The following is a 20,718-nucleotide window of genomic DNA, read 5'->3' as shown; positions in this document are numbered from 1 at the left end:
GCTTCTGACTTTTGGAATCGGTTACATAATTGAGAAAAATAAGTGTTACATAAAATTAACCTCTCAACCAGGTGTTTAAGTAATTATTGATAAAAGAGTACACACACATATATTTACGAGAAGCTAGCTATAAGATTTATCTAAAATTAAAATATTAAGTTTCGTCTGTGCTTGCTGGTGTTCGTGATTACAGCTGGAGTAGAACGTTTCCATCACAAAGAAAATATAAGCAGCTTCACAATTCTTGACACTAATTACAGCTGTTGTTGGAGCATGCAGAAACCATAAACAAAAAGTAATGTACAACTCTGAAGGCAGGATGATAGAATTAAGCTACAGAGGCACATGCAAAGCAGGAAAATATAATAAAAAGAAGCAGGGAAAATTTGCATCGGTTTATAAAGTGTTGACCTCTAATATTTTTATCTTTTGAGATATAATTTTCTTTTTATTCCCATAACTATAGTGTAGTACAAAATGAATAAGTAAAAGATATTCAAATCAACATATCTCACGTTTTTCCGTTTTTCCCAGGCTACCGGTACAGTGGAAGCACGGAAATTCACGCTGAAACTGAAACCACACTAACTTAACAGCTATTAGGCCTACGTGATGCCGAAGGTCTTTGCCAATAATGAAGATCCTGGTGGAGAATCCCATCTTAACAACTTTCAGTTTATATGTGTAAGCTTTTATAAAATGGACCAAGTTTAACATCAATGTATTCTCCTCCTATTGGGGGCCAACTGTCCTGTATGGGGCGTCCTCTTATGACCCCACAGCCCATTCATCACACCACTAATCACGCTGGTGTGCTCAGCGTGAGCTGGATTAATTGCGAACGTGCGGACTATCTTCAGTATTCGCCCAAGGTGCTAGCTTTATGGATGAGTGCCCTACGCCCCCGTTGGTTTGATTTATGGGGCGCTAGAGAGGTGAAACCGTCGAGAATTCCCCATCCAAACCTGTGCTAATAAGGCAAGTTTTAAACCTCTTACGGTTCTGGAGGGAAGGGGCACTCAACGTTTTCGGCCACCCAAATCCTAGGTGTGGGCGGAATACAAATATTAACACAAGTTCCGTGATCTTGACAACAAAATTACTGACCACTCGTACAATAGCGCTATCTGATATAAAAATATTTTCTAAATAAAAAATAAATGTATTTCTCTCGTGTAATGAGCGGTATCCGGTTTAAATTTCATTTAACATTTGTTAATTATTCTATATATACATATATATACGTTATTGATATACTATTTAATAAGAAACCAGTAATTACAAACACGTACAAATCGCAGTAGCGAGAAATCGATAATTCATATCATACGGGGAACGCGTGGCGCCATCCCTTAACAAATATTGCAACTACATATTTGGATATTTGAAAGTGGTTTTCATTTGTTAGTTTTTCATAACAAGTAAATATTATGTTGAGAAGCTCATAATAGAACAAGTATCACATTATTCTAGCTATATAATTCTAACTTTTGTAATATTAGAATTTCTAAGAGTAAATAAATAAAGAAGAAAATTGTCTCATTTCTTGTTACCTAGTTTTATCAACGCATGTTTATTTATTTATGAAGTATAACACCCCTTAAACCAGAATAATCCACTAAGATATATATATATTATCGAACTTCCCTATTTGATCTAGGTCAATAGCACAGGGTAGATGAATCTATGTACCATATAAAGTTGTGTTTTACATTACAGCACTAAAAGAGGAAATAAATGCAGCTATATTTTGTTTTAATCTAACAATAGGAATCTCATGGATTTGTAGTTTCTTTACTATACATTCTTAAAGTGAGAAATGACGCCCAGAATTTTTGAAAACAGACGTTTTGTGTGTGACCTTATGAAAACAAAATCGAATTAAGCTATGGTAGAAAGAGTAGTCAAAAAATTAATGGGTTAATTCTAAGAAATATATATTGACTTATATATTAAAAAACTGATATAAAATAACTTCAGATAACTCTAAGTTATTCAACTCTACTTAGAAACGTACAATATGCTTGTTTTCAGCTGCTACCGCAAGCTACTGTTCATACTATAAATGATTGTTTGTTACTAAACAGTTGAAAAAAGTTAATAACCATTTACTCCTTTTTCTATTAGATTTTACTCGAATATTCTTTAGAATATTCCATCTTATCAAAAGGAGCAGTAGTCGTTTGTTATTAAGCACAAAATAATGCCAAGGGTTATTTGTGATCTGCCCAACACGGGTATCGAAACCCGGTTTCTAGCAGTATACGTCCGCAGACATACCACTGTGCCACTGGAGGCAGCGAAAGAAGTAAAAAAGTTAGTTTAGAAACCTGTTTCTGCTGTTTTGAAATAAATGTTCTTAAACATTATAAACATATAGTCTAGTAGAAATAAGAGTTGAATAGGGAAAAATTCTAATACATTAATTCCACTGCAATTTTATCAGGACACATGTTCTGTACAACATACTAAAAACAGGACAAAATTGGGAGAGGCAGAATCGCTTTTTACTTTTTATTTTTTTTGGGGGGGGGTTACAAAAATCTTCCATTCGACCTTGGGAATATATGGATCAGTAGGTACTAGTCGCACAACAGAAGTAATATTTTGTGGAATCAGCATTAAGTATGCTCTTTTGATTGGTAGAATTCAATACCGCTTTGTTTTAATAAGATAATATATATGTATCTACCATTCACCGGTAATAGTCTGGTTGTTTCAAAGAAAATGATGTTTCTGAAAAATGCAGAAGTCAGAAATTATAGCTATTCTCGCCTAATTACGTTACCTAGTGTTTGGATATAATTAACTGATAATTCGTACAAATTCATCCACTACAGCTGCTACATGCTTGTAGAATGTAGTCCGTTACATCCTTAGGTGAATCTTGAACCAAAGCTTACATCAATATTTGATTTGAAGTTACATTTGATCATGCATATTAATTAGGGTGGTACTGGACCTTTTTCATTAGTGATTCGATGAATTAAACCATTTACATTTACTAAATGACGCATAATATCTTTTATTTGAATAACTGTTCGTTTTTATGGAAACAATAATGAGAATGGTCACAGGTCCACTAACATTGAAAATTTCTTGAAATCAAAATCTCTCAATAGCTTTGAATTGCAATAAATATTCAGCAGTTAAGTAAGTTTTTATTTGTTTACGTTAAAAGTTCGTGATAAGTAACTCTTCCATCTGTTACTGCTTACTGTTTCGATGAATTACGTGAGATGGACAAATTGATATTTTGTGCTAAACTTCTGATGTAGCTTGTACACTTTGAAAAGTTTAAATATCTCAAACTTTAGTTTCAAAGCTATTTATCATTTAATGGCTCTCTCACACACACACACATACATATATTTTGAGGATTGTTGTACCCCCGAATATCCTCCCTTCCCAATCACTTCGCCTGTCTCGATTTTGTCCGATTTCTAGTAGAGGAGATATGAATAATACATAAAAAACAAAAATGCGGAAAAACTTTTTCTTACAATTGTTTTTTTTTTCTATTTCGGTGATAGTTTGGGTTATTTCTATTAGACTAGCATCGATGAAATAGTATTTTTTAAGTTCAGGCTCCACAAGCTGTTTTAGAGTTAATTTAAAGTACTGACCTAGGGTGTGTCGTTCCTGGGTGATAATATTCACATAGTTAGCTACTAAAAGCCCGTATATAATCGATAATTTAATTGGTGAGAGTAAAGTGAAAAGTTTAGTGGCCAACTGAAAAGCCTAAACCGGATGTATTTAGCACTTAGCATAGAATACTAAATATGAAACACATTAGGTATTATAGGAAGAAACTGATATGAAATTCCAAAATCTGATTTAAAATCAGGTAATGGAAGCAAAGTGAACAGGACTTTCTGTAAATGATAAACTGTCAGTATATATATATATCTGGTCTAGTTGGATTTCTTTAAGGAGATAAGACATTACAAGAAAGGCGTTTTCACTGGTGTCAGAACATGAGAATCATGACTCTGAATAACGCATCACAAGAGAGTAGACACAGTATCCACAGGAAAGGTGTGAGGGTTAAGGTTAAGGTCGTGATAGAAGAAGCATTTATTTATTCGAATATAGTTGTTTAAACATTTGTTTGCTAGATTTTACGCAAAGCTGCACGAGGGATTTCTGCTTTAATTGTCCCTAATTTTGAATTGATAGTCTAAAAAGAACATAACTAGTCAAAACCACCCATAACCAACTCTTGGGCTACTCTTATCAAACCAAAAAGTGGGATTTGACCTTTACGTTTAAAACACTACAATAGCCCCAAAGTACGGAGCGCGATTTTTATTTTATTTTATTTTTTCTTCGTAACGGAGCGCGAACTACAGATTCTCAGCCCCATAGTCCAGCCCGCCAATGGGTCACTCGTTTCCTGGAAAACGACAACACTTGTTTTGATAATAGGCCTTTAACCATTATATATATATATATATAAATAGATGCTTGCTTCTGACACTGATTTTTGGTTAAATGATCCAATACTATTATATCTCCAGAATACTTCAAGGTTGATTTACGTATCAGATAGAACAATTATTGAAAGTTGTCAACTGGAACTGAATGACATCCACTTAAACAGCAGAAGTGTTTTTGACAAAACTCTTTTAAATCAGCTTAATTTTAAAATGTCAAATAAAAAAATGTATTGAAGTTTGTTGTCATGAGATTAGGCGTAATAGAAGTATTTAAGAAGTTGTTTTTGAATATGCAATCACTATCCATCTCACGGCATTAACACTAAAAAAGTCGCCATTAAGAGTTTATTGGGATAGGCAGAAGGGCGGTTTGGAAACATAGCGATAAAATTATTAGAACAAAAGGTTTTGTTGACAGTTTGTATATATTTCTTCATGTGTCATATATACACATATATTTATCTAGACCCTCCTGTCTTACTTTTAGACACGTCTGACCGCCTCATGTGTAAATTACTTCGGTAGTTTTGAGGTGGAAAACGCTGCAATTAATTCACGGGTGACGTTCTGACAACAACTTGGTTAGCTTGACAGTTTTTATCAGAAATAAAAGAAACCCTCTAGCGACGGTTGCACAGGTGGGGTCAGGTGACAGGGTAAACATCCTGAAGCTGATGTTTCTCTCTCCTCGGTCTTCTCATTAACGGTGGGCACCTTAGCCTTCAGGCTGTGCTACTAATGAGAAGCACACCCTTGGGAAGACCGTAACTGACATTTATAATTAAGAAATAAAAATAAAACGTTTTTCTTTATGAGTTAAGCACATGGGCATGAATGAGTCTGTATGGTAGCTCTGAAAAAAAAAAACCCTTAGTAATCGTCTCAGAAGTGTTACTGCTCTTTGTTCTTCATTATATGCGGTCAAAAGTAATTTCATTCTATCTATACCTAATTCTATTCCACTGAATACGATCATAATAAATTTTATGAAAGTAGTAACGAACGATTAAATCTAACGTTGTCAAAATGTTTACATCTATTATGCAAATGTTTATTATCGATTAAACACTGAAACTTACAGCTTTGGTAGTTGTGAACTGATCACCATGGTAATCTCACTTAGATGTCTGAAGTTTAGATTTAACGAACTGGAATATAATTATTAGATAGTTACGTTTTAGAGTATTTCAATGTAATAAATTTGTGAATGACATTCTTAAATGACGCAATATAAAACTTTGTGATGACAGTGCCATTTGTTGGAATAACATTTTATGTTATAACTTATCTGAAAATTCAAACTAGCAATATTTTAACTATTTACACTTTTTTTTTTGTTGTTGTTTTTTTGCCAAGAGATTTTGACATGCACACGACGTTTTGTTTTGTTATGGTTCATGGCACTTCACAGTTAGTCAAAACACAGTTTTTTTTGTTTTATTATAGGTTATGGAATATGATCTTCACAAGTGACACACGCACAACATTTTGTTTTGTTATAGGTTATAGAATATATACGTCACAGTTGACACACACACAACATTTTGTTTTGTTATAGTTTGTGAAATACATACTTTAAAGCTGACACGTACACAATTTTTGTTTTGTTATAGGTTATGGAATATATACTTCACAAGTGACACACACAACATTTTGTTTTGTTATAGTTTGTGAAATATATACTTCACAAGTGACACACACATAACATTTTGTTTTGTTATAGTTTGTGAAATATATACTTCACAGCTGACACGTACACAATTTTTGTTTTGTTAAAGGTTATGAAATATATACTTCACAGCTGACACACACAACATTTTGTTTTGTTATATTTTATGGAATATATAGCTAGTTTTAACACGAATTTCCTTCGATACACATGGACACAACACTATGACTGGTACGGAGTTCATGCCATATATATAATTCATAGTTGATAAGTACACAAATGTTCTTTTGATAGATTAGGTAATATATAACCCACAATTAAGACGTACGCAGTTCTTCTTTTCTAATTGATGTGATATATAATTCTCAATTTACAAGTACTAAACCACTAAGAAACAGTTCACACGACAATTTTCTTAGAAAACCAGCTACAATTAATGATATTAGAACTAATGGCGTAATTATTTTCTGCTGAATTTCAATTTGAGATCCATATCACTACTGAACAGAAAAACAACTTTCAATTCTGGTAACGTGAAAAACAACTGTGGATCTATGGTTTATTGTTAAGACAAAACTGAAAACTGTTTTCACAAACTAACAAATGAGGCTTTCAGCTAATGACATAAATCATGCAATTTTGAGATTCGCAAATGACGTCTTATGATGTGGTTTATAAGGATATCAATAAATGCTAATATTTAGAATGCAGGATAAATACATGTATATGTATCATACATTCTAATGTATGGTAATCAGTCAGAAGTGTTACCAGTCGTTACTACTTATACCCCAGGGTTACAAGTTAATATTAAGGAATGCAAGATTTGATTGCTTCCTGTACTTATAATACTACAAGAAAAAGCAGTTGGTTGAAGAGTAGTATTAAAGTTGCAAAAGCGCCCCCAACCAAACAAAATCCAGAATGAAAATAAATATAAACAATATTTGGAGCCTGACATGAAGGTGCTTTGAATATTAATATATTAAATACACTCAAGAAGATCATACCTATTTATATATATATACACAAACATACATACACAAGGGCGTTAAATCACTCTAATTTCACGTATATTCACTTTTCAAACGACCAAATTGCACATGCTTAAGCAATTACGACAAATCCTGTCATATCTTCAACCACTGATAAAGAATCTTTACTTTCTTAGCACAACTCCAATCCCCTGAAAAGGCTATTTAAACAAGAGCTAAGTAACAGAAGTTGCATCTGATGTTGTTTAGAGTTGCCTCTCATGGATTTTATTTTATTTTGAAACTATGCTGAGCACGAGAAACATTGTTTTAGTAAGACTCCACACTACATCGAATAGTATACTAAAAAGTTTTCATCGCGCGCGCCCAATCGTTAAAGTGTTTAAATAGCAAAACTATTTACTTACATCATTTCACATGACTCTGCAGACAAACAGGTATTTTAAAGAGATGTAAAGGAAAGTTAGTAACATCAGATAAAAGAGTTCTAATATAATATAATGCACATTCTTATGATGTAAATTTTGGAAAATAAAGTCAAAATAAAGATAGATTTAATCGAGAAAGTTCTTGATGTAACAGTAAGAAAAAGAAGTCCGAAAGTCATCTATAATTGTTAATTTTCTTCACAAGAATAAACACACACATCCATTCACACTAACAAAAAATACCTCTCTATATGTATGTACTTATATACATCTCTATCTATAAGTATTATTTACTTCGTGGGACTGAAGTATTGTAATACATTCCTCTATAAGATAGTATAGTTCTGAAATATATATATGAAAGCAGCTGATGTTTAATTCTGATACACTGAAATGCATGACTGTGAAGCACGCACTTTTCCTGGAAACAAAGCCTCATGTAACGAAAGTATATTAGCAGGCATGATGACGTAGAGACTGCGATGCATTGAGTATGCTTGGCTGTACTTTTGGTACCCATTTTTGTTGGAATGTGATAGCTACTTTGTTAAAAAAAGAGAGCGCGTTTCCAAAATTAGGCTTAAAAGACGGCAGAAGAAAATTAATCTATCCAGCATCAGCTAATCAGCGTGAGATGTATTTAATCTTCTCACTTTGGCTTTATATTCGCCTTTCAACTTGTGATACTTAGAAACGCTTTATCTTCTGTCTTGTTACCTGTTATTTTTACTTGAAGTTACTATTCACAAATAACATAAGGAATGTCATTCTCTATAGATTCGATTTCTTTGCATCCAAATAAATTGAGGCAATTCCGTACCCATCTATCTAGGGTCCTGGATTCTCGTTTACTGCGGTGATCTGACCACATGTGTATATTAATACTCAAGAATATATAGTTTGGTGCTATGATCGAGATCCAGTGTATTAAGTGTTGAACTCAACTAATGTCTAATTAGTATGTTAGTCAAATCTGCTTACACTACTGTTCTTATTGCCTTCTTTCTTTTCTTCTTCACTAGCAAATTAAGCCAAAGAAACCATGTCTTAATATAATAGGAAAAAAGAGACATGCACTGGCTTAGGGTCAGAATAAGAGATGTTGAGATCTGTTTGTCAGAGCTCAGGCTTGGAAATGGAATACACAGAAGCACCTCACAAAGTGCTCCGAGAATTCGTTTGCTTGTTTGTGTTGAATTTCGCGCAAAGCTACACGAGGGCTATCTGCGCTAGCCGTCCCTAATTTAGCAGTGTAAGACTAGAGGGAAGGCAGCTATTCATCACCACCCACCGCCAACTCTTGAGCTACTCTTTTACGAAGGAATAGTGGGATTGACCGTCACATTATAATGCCCCCACGGCAAGGGCGAATAATTTTGGTGTGATGGGGATTCGAACTCGCGACCCTCAGATTGCGAGTCAAGCGCCCTAACCACCTGGCCATGTCGGGCCTCCGAGAATTTTCACTTCCTTCTATATGCATGGAAAATGTTCAGTTAACCCAAAATGATGGGAGAAGTTGGTGGTGATGGGGTAATAGATCAACACCTTGAAACCATGTGTGGAGGCTTGGTTAGTGCATCCAAACATTTAACGTCCAGTGAAAGGCATCCAGTTCCTGGTGTTATGTGATAAATGAACAAGCAGGGTTGAAACGACAGTAGACGCGAATGACCAAACAATACAATTTTAATCATACTAATAGCAAAGAATACAGAAAGGTGTAGAGGATGAGCTAGAACTGGCAGGCGTAGATTATTAGTGGAGCATCTGCTGAGTGGATGTGACTCTCATCAACAAAGTCTGTCTTGAGGCATTGGTGAACATGATAAAGTTTCTGCCAACACATTTTCTCTGCCAATGGCTAGCTCTCAGCGTTCTGAATACGAAACATACCTTCTACACAAACACAGAGACCAAAATTGACATCCTTATGTATGTTAACACACGAACTGGCATAATTTAATACCTTTTACAAAAGGTGGTGAATAAAAACAAAGACACTCACCAACTTACAAAGTCGTAGCAAAAGAGGACATGAGCTAATCTATATGAACGATTAAACAGATTGCTGCATGGAATACTTAGTATCAGTATTACACTGTCCGACATCTTCTAGTGGTCCTGGATGGCCCAGCCATCGATGCTATTGAGCATCTTAATATAAATCAGTTAGAAAGCTGAGATTGCAGTATTGATGAGATTTGCTGCAGGTTCAATTACACTAGGTTGTATCTGAAAACCATAAATTTGGAATGACATAAAATATAATCATTATATTGACTTTTTGAAAAACATTATTGAGACATGGTGTAACAGACTACAAGGCTGCTCCTAAGGAAAGGGTATATTAAGAGAGCACCTGCAGCATCACCTAGAAGAGATAAACAAATGTTGGCCCATGAATGTGCAAGACAGCGATCCTGATCAAAGTTTCGAGTCTATTTAAACTGGTGCTAAGTTTGTAAGAATAGAAGTCCAGCTCCAGCCCATTCTTGGTACAATAATGTCTAGGATCAAGGTAATCAAGGTTGATCTTGGGTCAAGTACAGGCATTCTAGAGATGGATTTGTAAAACAGATCAGGTATGACTCAAAGAAGTATGTTTGCCGCTTTGCGGATACACCTCAATGTACGAAGCTCACTGAAAAGTGTTTCAAATTTTATCTATTCAAATAACTTGAACAAATACATAGATTCATCCCATTTTAGCATCCAACAAAAACAATATGTTTAGGAACAAGATATAAAAGCCACTAGACTAGCTAATTTAATCTCAATGTTTTTCTGGTCATATTTGGCTACCAACCAGAAAGAAAGTAATGAACTCACTGAAAAAGTACAGAAAGTGATCAATTCAAGTTAATTGTACTTGTTCGGGTGCAGTTTGGTATGCCTCTACTAAACAACACAGACACGTATAAGAATTCTTGATAGACACAGAAGCTACCCAAACTTCCCAATTTTGTTAAACATCGGGTAGAATCAAACCACTACTCATATCAATTTATACTAATTTTGTTCTAGCGAACGGATACCACTAAGAAGTGGAAGGAACGTTTGATTACACCCCATTAATTGTGCAATCGTAGCTGAGCTTGGCACAGACATTGTCATTTTGTGCCTGAGCTGTCTGTGAGTATGATATGTAAAATGTGTTAGTTACAGCTTAGTGGAAAGATGATCCAGTGTCATCCAGGTATAAGTCAGCAACAATTTAGATCGCAGTTAGAGTATTCATCTCAGTGCACAAATCATTACAAAACCCCTGCATGAAGCACACTGTGTAGTATCCAATAAATAAGGTACTTTTGTTTAGACCACAGTATCTTCAAGAACAAATTATCTGTCAGTAATTATATGTAATTACAAGCAAACAGCCATAAAATTGCTAGGCGGCTTAGTCATAGACATGGTATTTGAAGGAAAGTAAGTGAAATTAGCAGCATAACTGGCATTAATTTAGTCACGCCAAGCCCATAAATTAGAACAGGTCTTCCAGAACATTCGATGTCACTAGTAGGAGATAACGCTTCACAGTGAGTTGCTGGTATAATATGGCGACATCTTTGTAAGACCAGTTGGCTAGAACAAGCTTAATCCAGCCTGATATAGACACCAGAGATCCACAAGCAATGAAACAACCACCTATGGACACAGCTAGTGTATAACTGGAATGGATGTTGAGAAACAAGATCATATAACTATTGGAATATTAATGTCATCATCAGTAGTGACTGCGAAAATTTACTAAGGCTCAGCGTGTACTTTCAGGGTAGATTAATATGGTAATGTGCATCATTACGTGGTCTGCAATGTGAAAATATCACATACATGAACATGATATATTAATGTTTGGCTCCTAGGATAATCAAGTCACAAGCTGTCTTTTATCAAATATTATTACTACGTGATGAGTAAAGAAATATTAGCAGTTGTAGTATTCATTAAGTATTTCTGTCGCTATCTGTATGGACTAGAGCTTATTGTGAAAACAGAAAGTGCGTTACCGAAGTGCTAATAAGCTTTAAAGAGCCAGAAGAGACGCCTGCACATTAAACAGTAGTGCTGCAAAAGTTCAGCTTTGTTGTATAACAAGATCCAGAAAATGCCATGTGGAGTATTTTGAAAGAAAATAAAACAATATTTATTTACAGAATGTCTTGATACGGGACTATATGATTGAAGTCAAGGCTAGAGTTATCCCCCTTGTGGAAAAGAAAATACCGTAAATAAACCAATCAGAATAGAAAACATCCATATGGAAATCCTGAGAACTTCCACAATTATACCAACCTCAATCAGAGTTTCCTGGTATGGACGTTCCTATACTGACCTGACCATTTTAGTATCCTGGCCAATTTTTAAAGAGCAGCCAATACTGAAGAGAATAAGAAAACGGAGACCAACTGAAAGGGGCTTAGTACCAGCTGACACTAATTATGAAACAGAAAAGAAGCTTAAACAACTATGTACAGATCTCTAGTGGGCCTGAGACCTCATTAAAGTAATATCTGTGACTAAAGAGTTTCTTGTCATACACAAAGTAGCGATCTGGCCATCCAAAGAATAAAAATTATCTGTGCCTTGTTTTAGTTACATATATATAAGTGGGAAACGTATAAAAATTTAACTAGAAGTTCAATTTAGAAAAACAAAAATCACCAGATTATAAAATTAAGAACTCAAACATGTAATATGCGTTTACTTTAACTATATAATTTGTTTTTTTTTATCTTCTAAATATTCCAAATTCTAAGTCTTTATATAAAAATATATTTATATTCTTATTTACATGCTTATCGTTCTTTCTATCTAGTATAGTACACACCTGTCTTTTTATTTTCAATATATTTTATGCAGGCATATTTATCTGTATTACATGTCTCTCCCTCTACTTACAATTCACAGTTAATTTCAACATGTTTCATGAACGATAAGCCAGGCCTGTTCTTAATAATTAACAAGTATTGACGTATGTAAAAGGTCAAATGATATGTACACAGGCTATGTAAATCCGTTTTGAAAGATTGATAAAGCATTATGGGACCAGTAACTGTGTGGTATTCCTTAGTTTAATTAGAATGCTATGATGAAAAGAAAATGTTTCGAGTATCCAAAATGTGTCTGGGTCAAAATATGGTTTGAACCACAGGACAAAAACATAATATTTTAAAGTATCACCCGCATGGAAGGAGTTTATATAATGAGCGTTGAAAACCTCGCCTGTACATCCAACAAGTTATCCGGCTCCAATTAAAATATCAGCCAAAAGGTTTTATGGTAGGGTGGCTATCGTCGGTGTTCCTCCCTCGCCATAAAGAAAATTTGTTGCTTCATTTACGGGCCCCAGCGTGAAGAAGGAGTAAATGCAACCGCAATCTAAACGCGTCAAACTCCGGTGGTGATGCCTCCCGCAGAGAAGTTAGAGTAGATGTGGGGCAGAGGCGATGAAAGAGCCGAACTCCTCAGGCAAACCGTGTGGCTGGCCGCGGCGTTAAACTATATACGAACGATGTGGATTTTTGATGAATGATACAGTAGGATCGTAATAGCACAAACCCATGCCGATCGTGGGACCACGATTTTCCTGGCGGCAGCAGCAGGGCCATGAGTTTCGTCACCTTTCTATTTTCCAGTCTGTTATTTTATACTGAACATCCCATTTACTCTCAAACAGTAAGAGCTTCGAACTTATAAATACGCACCGTAAAAATTTTCGGAGTTTACAAGTAGACCTAGTGTCACTTCTACATAAAAGACTCGTGATTGTGCGTGTATGCAGACATAAATTAGGTTATACCTATCCTAGTTATGTACAATAGTTTTTGGAAACATAAGTAATAGTAAGCTGCGTTATTCTATCTAAAAGCAAACCGGAGATCTGTACGCGTCTTCCTTTCATTATACGATTCCTGTACTTTGTAATGATTATGATTTCTCTTTATCTCCCGTGAACGTTACAAGGTGCAGATGTCGAGTTAGCAGAGAAAATGATTTAAATTATTTTCTGTTTCAAGAAATTTGAGCAATATATAACTATGTACATAAACATACCTAAACTCCACATTAAAATGTAGTGATCTCTTAAGAAGATCAAAATACAATAAAGTATTCATAACACTAAGTTGAAGCTTTAGAGAATGTGAACAATAATGATTACAACAAAAGTCCCCTTCCCCGGTGGCCTAGCAGTAAGCTTGAGAGTTTATAATGGTCAAATTAGGGGTTTAATTCCTGCTATGAGCGATTTTGCGCTTACCAACAAAACAAACAAACAAATCATAAGTAAAATATGTACTCAGAACGAACAACAGTTGAAATAGTGGGCATTGCAGTTAGTGCTACCGTGAGCTGTTATACATTTAATTAACAAAATCTATCTCAGCCCCCAGTGGCACAGCGGTATGTCTGCGGACTTACAACGCTAGAAACCGGGTTTCGATACCCGTGGTGGGCAGAGCACAGACAGCCCTTGTGTAGCTTTGTGCATAATTAAAAAAACAAACAAACAAATCTATCTCATACATAAAGCATACACACATAGTTATATTTCAAGGGCTGCAATGGTTTTATTGTCTTGAAATTTTTACATGTTCAACAGTAATCCCTGTCCGCTGAATCCGAATATTATATCCATTTTTCTCCATCACGTAGAGAATTTTCCCAAAATGTCATAATGTAATATATAAAAGAAAGACCACAACACGTATTTTTGAGACTACAAGACGTAGATTTGACAAACAAACAAAAAAAAATCAGGATGTATGAAAATGCATATTCGTTTGACATCAGTTTTCTTCCCTTGTCTTCATTCTGTTTGTATTTTTTGTTAACAAACATAATAATAAAAAATGTCATTGTGGTAAAATAATAATTTGATCTAAATAAGATTTTTTTATTTCTTCCCGATTTGTTAAAAAATCCTTACGTGATAGGGTTTGGTTTAGTTTGTTTTGAATTTCGCGCAAAACTACACGAGGGCTATTTGGCTAGGGTAAGACTAGAGGGAAGGCAGCTAGTCATTACCACCAACCGCCAACTCTTGGGCTAGTCTTTTACTAACAAAAGTGGGATTGACCGTCACTTTATAACGCCCCCACGGCTGAAAGGGCGAACATGTTTGGTGTGACGGGGATTCGAACATGCCAATCTCAGATTGCGAGTCGAGCGTCCTAACCATCTGGCCATGTCGGGCAACGTGATAGGGAAAAATGAATATTATTTTCGAAATCTGTATATCTGAATTATAAAAAATTCGTTATGAAAACCCAAACAACTTTTATGAAGCTAAAATTCGAAGGCTTGTGTAATCAGTATCCAAAAATGAAATTTCCAAAAACTAGTTTTTTTTTATTATTATAAAATAGCCTTTCTCGACAGGAGTGATAAATACGTGATAGCAATTCCTGAACAGGCCAGTATATAGTCTGAAAATATGTCTTGAAGAGAAGACGATATAAAACTAACTTCTGATCAAACCGTTAGATTATGTGATAGCAAATCCCGGACAGGCCAGTATATAGTCTGAAAATATGTCTTGAAGAGAAGACGGTATAAAACTGACTTCTGATCAAGCCGTTAGACTATGTGATAGCAAATCCTGAACAGGCCAGTATATAGTCTGAAAATATGTTTTGAAGAGAAGACGATATAAAACTAACTTCTGATCAAGCCGTTAGACTATGTGATAGCAAATCCCGGACAGGCCAGTATATAGTCTGAAAATATGTCTTGAAGAGAAGACGATATAAGACAAGTTGTCATATGAAATACAACTAGCTGCTGAAGAGGTTGCTAGTCTACTAAAAGAATTGCTTCTTAGACATTATAACACTAACAACTGAATAGGTCGTAGGACTTTATGACAGTAACAGATGAAAAGGCCGTTATCCGCTATGACATTAACAACTGAATAGACAATAAGACATTATGACAACGACTCCTAAACAGGCCATTAAACGATATGACTGTCAGTTCTGAAGAGACTCTTTAGCCGATATGAACTTCGGATCATGTCGTTCAACGATTAGACATTATGTTACGTTGTAATTTCTCAAAAGGCTGTAAACAACGTGATAGCATCTTCTGAATAGGACGTTAGATAACATGACTGTAACTCCTCAACAAGCAGTTAGACGACATGATTTTAACATTAGACGATAACAGGCGTAGACAACATGACTGTAACTTCTCAACAGGTCGTTAGACTATATGAAAGCTGTTTATGAGTAAAATGTGAAAATATATGAGAGTAACTCTTAAAGAACTCATTAAACTACACAAAAGAACTTCATCAAAAGACCACTAAATTATGTAAAAATATTAGTACTTTTGTTAAATAAAATATTAGTACTTTTGTTAAATAAAATATTAGTACTTTTGTTGAATAAAATATTAGTACTTTTGTTGAATAAAATATTAGTACTTTTGTTGAATAAAATATTAGTACTTTTGTTGAATGAAATATTAGTACTTTTGTTGAATAAAACGTTAGTACTTTTGTTGAATAAAATATTAGTACTTTTGTTGAATAAAATATTAGTACTTTTGTTGAATAAAATATTAGTACTTTTGTTGAATAAAATATTAGTACTTTTGTTGAATAAAATATTAGTACTTTTGTTGAATAAAATATTAGTACTTTTGTTGAATAAAAAAGAAATCCTCATCATCTTCTCTTATGGAGCTTGAAATGTGTATACGCTTGCAAAATATCACCAAAACATGCTATAGTCATATGCATAACGTGTTTCTCGTCAGTGCATAATCGTTTCGTTTGCTTTGTCTCATCTTGTCACGGCATGCTTATATCCAGTGTCCTAAAAATCATTGACCAGTTAAATAAACGACATATCAATTTATAGTTTCTAAATATTTTGGTAAATATATATATATATATACGTGAGCGATGAAACACCATAAGGCCTCAGATGATATAATGTATTTACATTAATTGTATTTTAAATAAATCAGTTACGACAACTTATGTTGCAATTTGTTCTGAAATAAGCAAAAACAAATTCCGAATGTATGATGAAATCTATTGAATGATACAGATCTAAAATAAGGAATATCCTGACTACACTTTGGAAACATAGAGAGCTAAAACTGCTGATTTACCTGTAAGCTATACACGGAACGATGTAGGCGGGAGAAAAGAACCTGAAGCTGTTCATTGAGCCTTCCAATTACCGAAACCTACAAAGTAGCGCACAAGCTAAACGTTTGAAAGATTAAGTTGTTCCGGCGTATATAAGTTTGATGTATGGCTCACGGATGGACGTAAATATGCGAATGGGCACCGAAACCTTTACTTCATGTCATAATTTAGTTGAAGAAGTTTCAAGTTGTAATGGGAACGATTCAAGTTATGTAGAGCTACACGCTCATCAACGTAGGTATAGCCAATTGAACTGGCCGGCTGTCTCTCACTTCAGGGCTGTTTTAGATCCGTATGTCTTCTCCTCATTCTTAAATCATCGTTCATTAGTGGGGGCTAATGAGCTCTCGGCAACTACTACATATTTATGCTAATCTACCAACCATATAGGTTACTTACCTTTTGGTGAATCTGTAATGTACCCGAATCCTAGCTCAAAATCTTGTTTTTTACAAATTCTTTCGGGTATATCAACTTCGCGAAACACAAAACACCACGTATCGTAAATGTGAAGAAACTCGGGTAACAATAGACGTAGTTATCTTTAAATTGATAACACTTTAGGCAATACGTTATTTAGTTGCATTGTACTCATTCAAGTAGCGCAACCCATTTGTGGTCTTCTCGAGAAAAGCCAGTAGACAAAATCTGTTAAGATTTAATCTTAAAACTTAACCACATTGTTTAATTCACATCTCTGTAAAACGGATGGTATAATTCAAACCTTCTATTAGACTTAGAAAAGTATATGTATACATTTTGAAACGTTATTGTAATTTTCAAACAAAGTATAGAGGAACTATATATGAATAAACTTTTAGTGTATAGAAGGTATAATAGAATTCACGGACAATTAAGATTAACAAAACACAGTGTTCTGAGTTGTGTGTCCATAATAGATATTTAACCCAGCTTTAGTTTAATCCTGTATTTACGAGGTTTTCCTTTGACTGACTGATAAACTACGACGATGGGCAATTAAAGATTTCTAAGGATCTAACCTGTTTGCGAATATATATGTATATGTGTGTGTGTGTGTGTATGTATAGTTTTCTAATGCAAAAGAAACACTCAAAAGTATTTTTATGATAATTCGTAAGGAAGCTTTATGAATTATTTGTTAAGTTTACATCAATAACAATAAATTTAATAACCATATTTACCACTTCAATATTTTAAATTATGACATGTTTTCATCTTGATTAGACAGTGCTGGCTACCCAAACCTTTCTGTTATCTTTATATATGTTTGAAAATCATGCAGTGAGGGACCCTTTAATAAAATTAACTTAACGAAATTAAATGTAACAAAATGAGCAGACTAACCAGATATTTCTTTAAATGATTAGTTTGTTTGTAATTAAACACAAAGCTACACAGTGGGCTATCTATGCTCTGCCCACCACGGGTATCGAAACCCGGATTCTAACGTTGTAGGTCCGCTGTGCCACTGGGAGCTAAATGATTAGTAAGAGCTCGTAATTACAGAGTACAATTTGAGTACAATATTACGACAATGCCAAACATAACCATGAAACTAGTAATTTAAAACTTTAAACAAACAAACAAACTTTTGTGCAAATAATAATATGTATAAAAAAAATTAAAATAATCTTCCACTGGCTTCAAAGAGAAGAGAAACGCAGTCATAATGAATTCTAAGAAATAACAAATGTATTTAAATCTAAGTTAAGTACTATTTTTCGTCAACCTCTTATTAGAGAGTATTATAATTCTTAACAGATTGGTTTGTTTTGAATTTCGCGCAAAGCTACACGAGGGCTATCTGCGCTAGCCGTCCCTAATTTAGCAGTGTAAGACTAGAGGGAAGGCAGCTAGTCATCACCACCCACCGCTAACTCTTGGGCTACTCTTTTACCAACGAATAGTGGGATTGACCGTCACATTATAACGCCCCCACGGCTAAAAGGGCGAGCGTGTTTGGTGGCCACGCTGGGCTCTTAACAGATTATATGACATTTACATATTCTATACGATCCAGAATTCCTAACTGTGGTCAGATGTGAAGGCAAATTCACATTTCAAAGTAATATACTAGTATGTACATTTTTCTAAACATTTCTTTAGACACGTTTATCATTAGCTGTTAGAAATAAAATATCAAATAAAAATATTTGAAATGTAATTCAACTTTTTATTTTTAAAGGAATAGTTAGAAAAACTTAATGGGCTTTAAGAAAATGAGAAATTAAGAGTTTTTAAAAATATTAATGATGAAACAGATTGCTGTCGTAAATTTCAAATCACGTATCGTGTTGATGATTTTGAATAGTAAGTTAACAGAACTAAAGACATTTTTTAAATAAAAATGTATTAAATGAATCTTAAAATAATAAAATATAGGATGAATCTGACAAATTTTCCATACTCTTTGAAAATAACAAGCAGAATCTATTCGTACTTACTTTTTTCGTGTGTTCTCCCTTTCTAAACACATTTACACAAAAGTTATGTATACGTACTTTCAAGTATTAGGCGTTATCAATTTTAGTTTAAAATTTTAACACAATTTTCATCTAAGTTTCTATATATGAATGTATGAAATATAACTATACAGAACACTATCACTTACTATATTAAACATTTAAAATGTACACTATTGCCATCTGTTGACAATTTAATAAACTAAAGAGATTTGTTTCACCTTTTGGGAAGAGCTGAAACTGATTTATGAATCTCTTTAACAATTAGTAGCTAATAGATAACAATTATTTTTATTTTATTGATATGCAGTAGAATATATTTTGGATAAAGCTGTTTAATTTAAATCTAGTTTCATTTGAAAACTACAAATAAATATATAGAAAACCACGGACTGCGCATGCTAGCGTAGGGTGTACACGAAATTTCAAATTCTATCACCAAAATAGAGCGTATTCAATACGATCGTATAACAGCAAGAAACACGTGAGAGTAATGTTAAACCTAAAGTCTACTTTTTCTGGTAATTCATCTAGAGCGGATTCACATGCTTTAGGTCATTCATTATTATAATTCTATGATCCAGATTTTGATTTTCAAGGAGTATTATAAATGATCAGTTTTAATACCAGCACTACGATCTAGATGTTCATTATGTTTAGCGTTGCGATAAAATTTCGAAACATAATAATTTCTGATAACTCATTTGAATATAAGTAAATTAAAGAGACGTATTTATCATGTTAAAAGGTAGGTCTGCTGGTTAGGACACTCGATTCGCAACATACCGGTCGTGAATTTGAGTCCAGTCATCGAACATGTTCGCCTTTACAGCCGTGGGGCGTTATAATGTGACGGTAAATCACACTTTTCGTTGGTAAAATAGTAGCTCTATGGTTGTCTGTGGGTGGTATAGTTTAACTGTCTTCCCTTTAGTCTATCACTCATAAATTAGGCACGGCTAGAGCAGATAATCCTAGAATAGCATTTTCCGAAATTCCCGAAACAAACATTAAAAGGTTCATTAAAAACAACCTGTAAAGCATCCTTTTATTTATATTTTTATACCAGGTTTTAGTTTAACAAGAATATTAAGCGGTAAAAAAAATATTTGTTTCAGAAATTATTTATTCTTTTTAATATAATTGAGCCCCCCCCCCCCTCCAGTGGCACAGCGGTATGTCTGCGGACTTACAACGCTAGAAACCGGGTTTCGATACCCATGGTGAGCCGAGCACAGATATCCCATTGTGTAGCTTGGTGCTTAATTGCAAACAAACAAACAATATAATTGAGCTATACCATAATTCTTAAGCATTCTCAAGGTGTATTTGTTTTTAAGATCGTGTATTGAACAGAGTCAGAGTTCTATATAAACAAATGTAAACTTTTCTCATTTTTATATTTGAAATTTGCATTATCATGTACTCGTTTACACATACCTCTGTACACTTAAATTATACAGTCTGTGGGGTGTATAAAGTGGTAAGGACACTCGACTCGCAATCTGCCGGTCGTGAGTTCGAATCCCCGTCCCACCAAACATGCTCGCCCTTTCAGCCGTGGAGGCATTCTAATG

The 20,718-nt window shown here is 34.3% G+C and overlaps 1 protein-coding gene across 2 annotated transcripts in view; it reads right to left on the bottom strand.

Moving 5' to 3' along the window:
• Nucleotides 1–20,718, bottom strand: part of LOC106459701 (GATA-binding factor 2-like) — a 198,236-nt gene that overhangs the window by 162,996 nt on the left and 14,522 nt on the right. The window lies entirely within an intron of this gene.

Source organism: Limulus polyphemus, unplaced genomic scaffold, assembly GCF_000517525.1.
Source record: "Limulus polyphemus unplaced genomic scaffold, Limulus_polyphemus-2.1.2 Scaffold29, whole genome shotgun sequence".
NCBI classification, from domain to species: Eukaryota; Metazoa; Arthropoda; class Merostomata; order Xiphosura; family Limulidae; genus Limulus; species Limulus polyphemus.
Note: the sequence above shows the minus strand (reverse complement) of the source record. Positions and strands in the feature narration are given on the sequence as shown.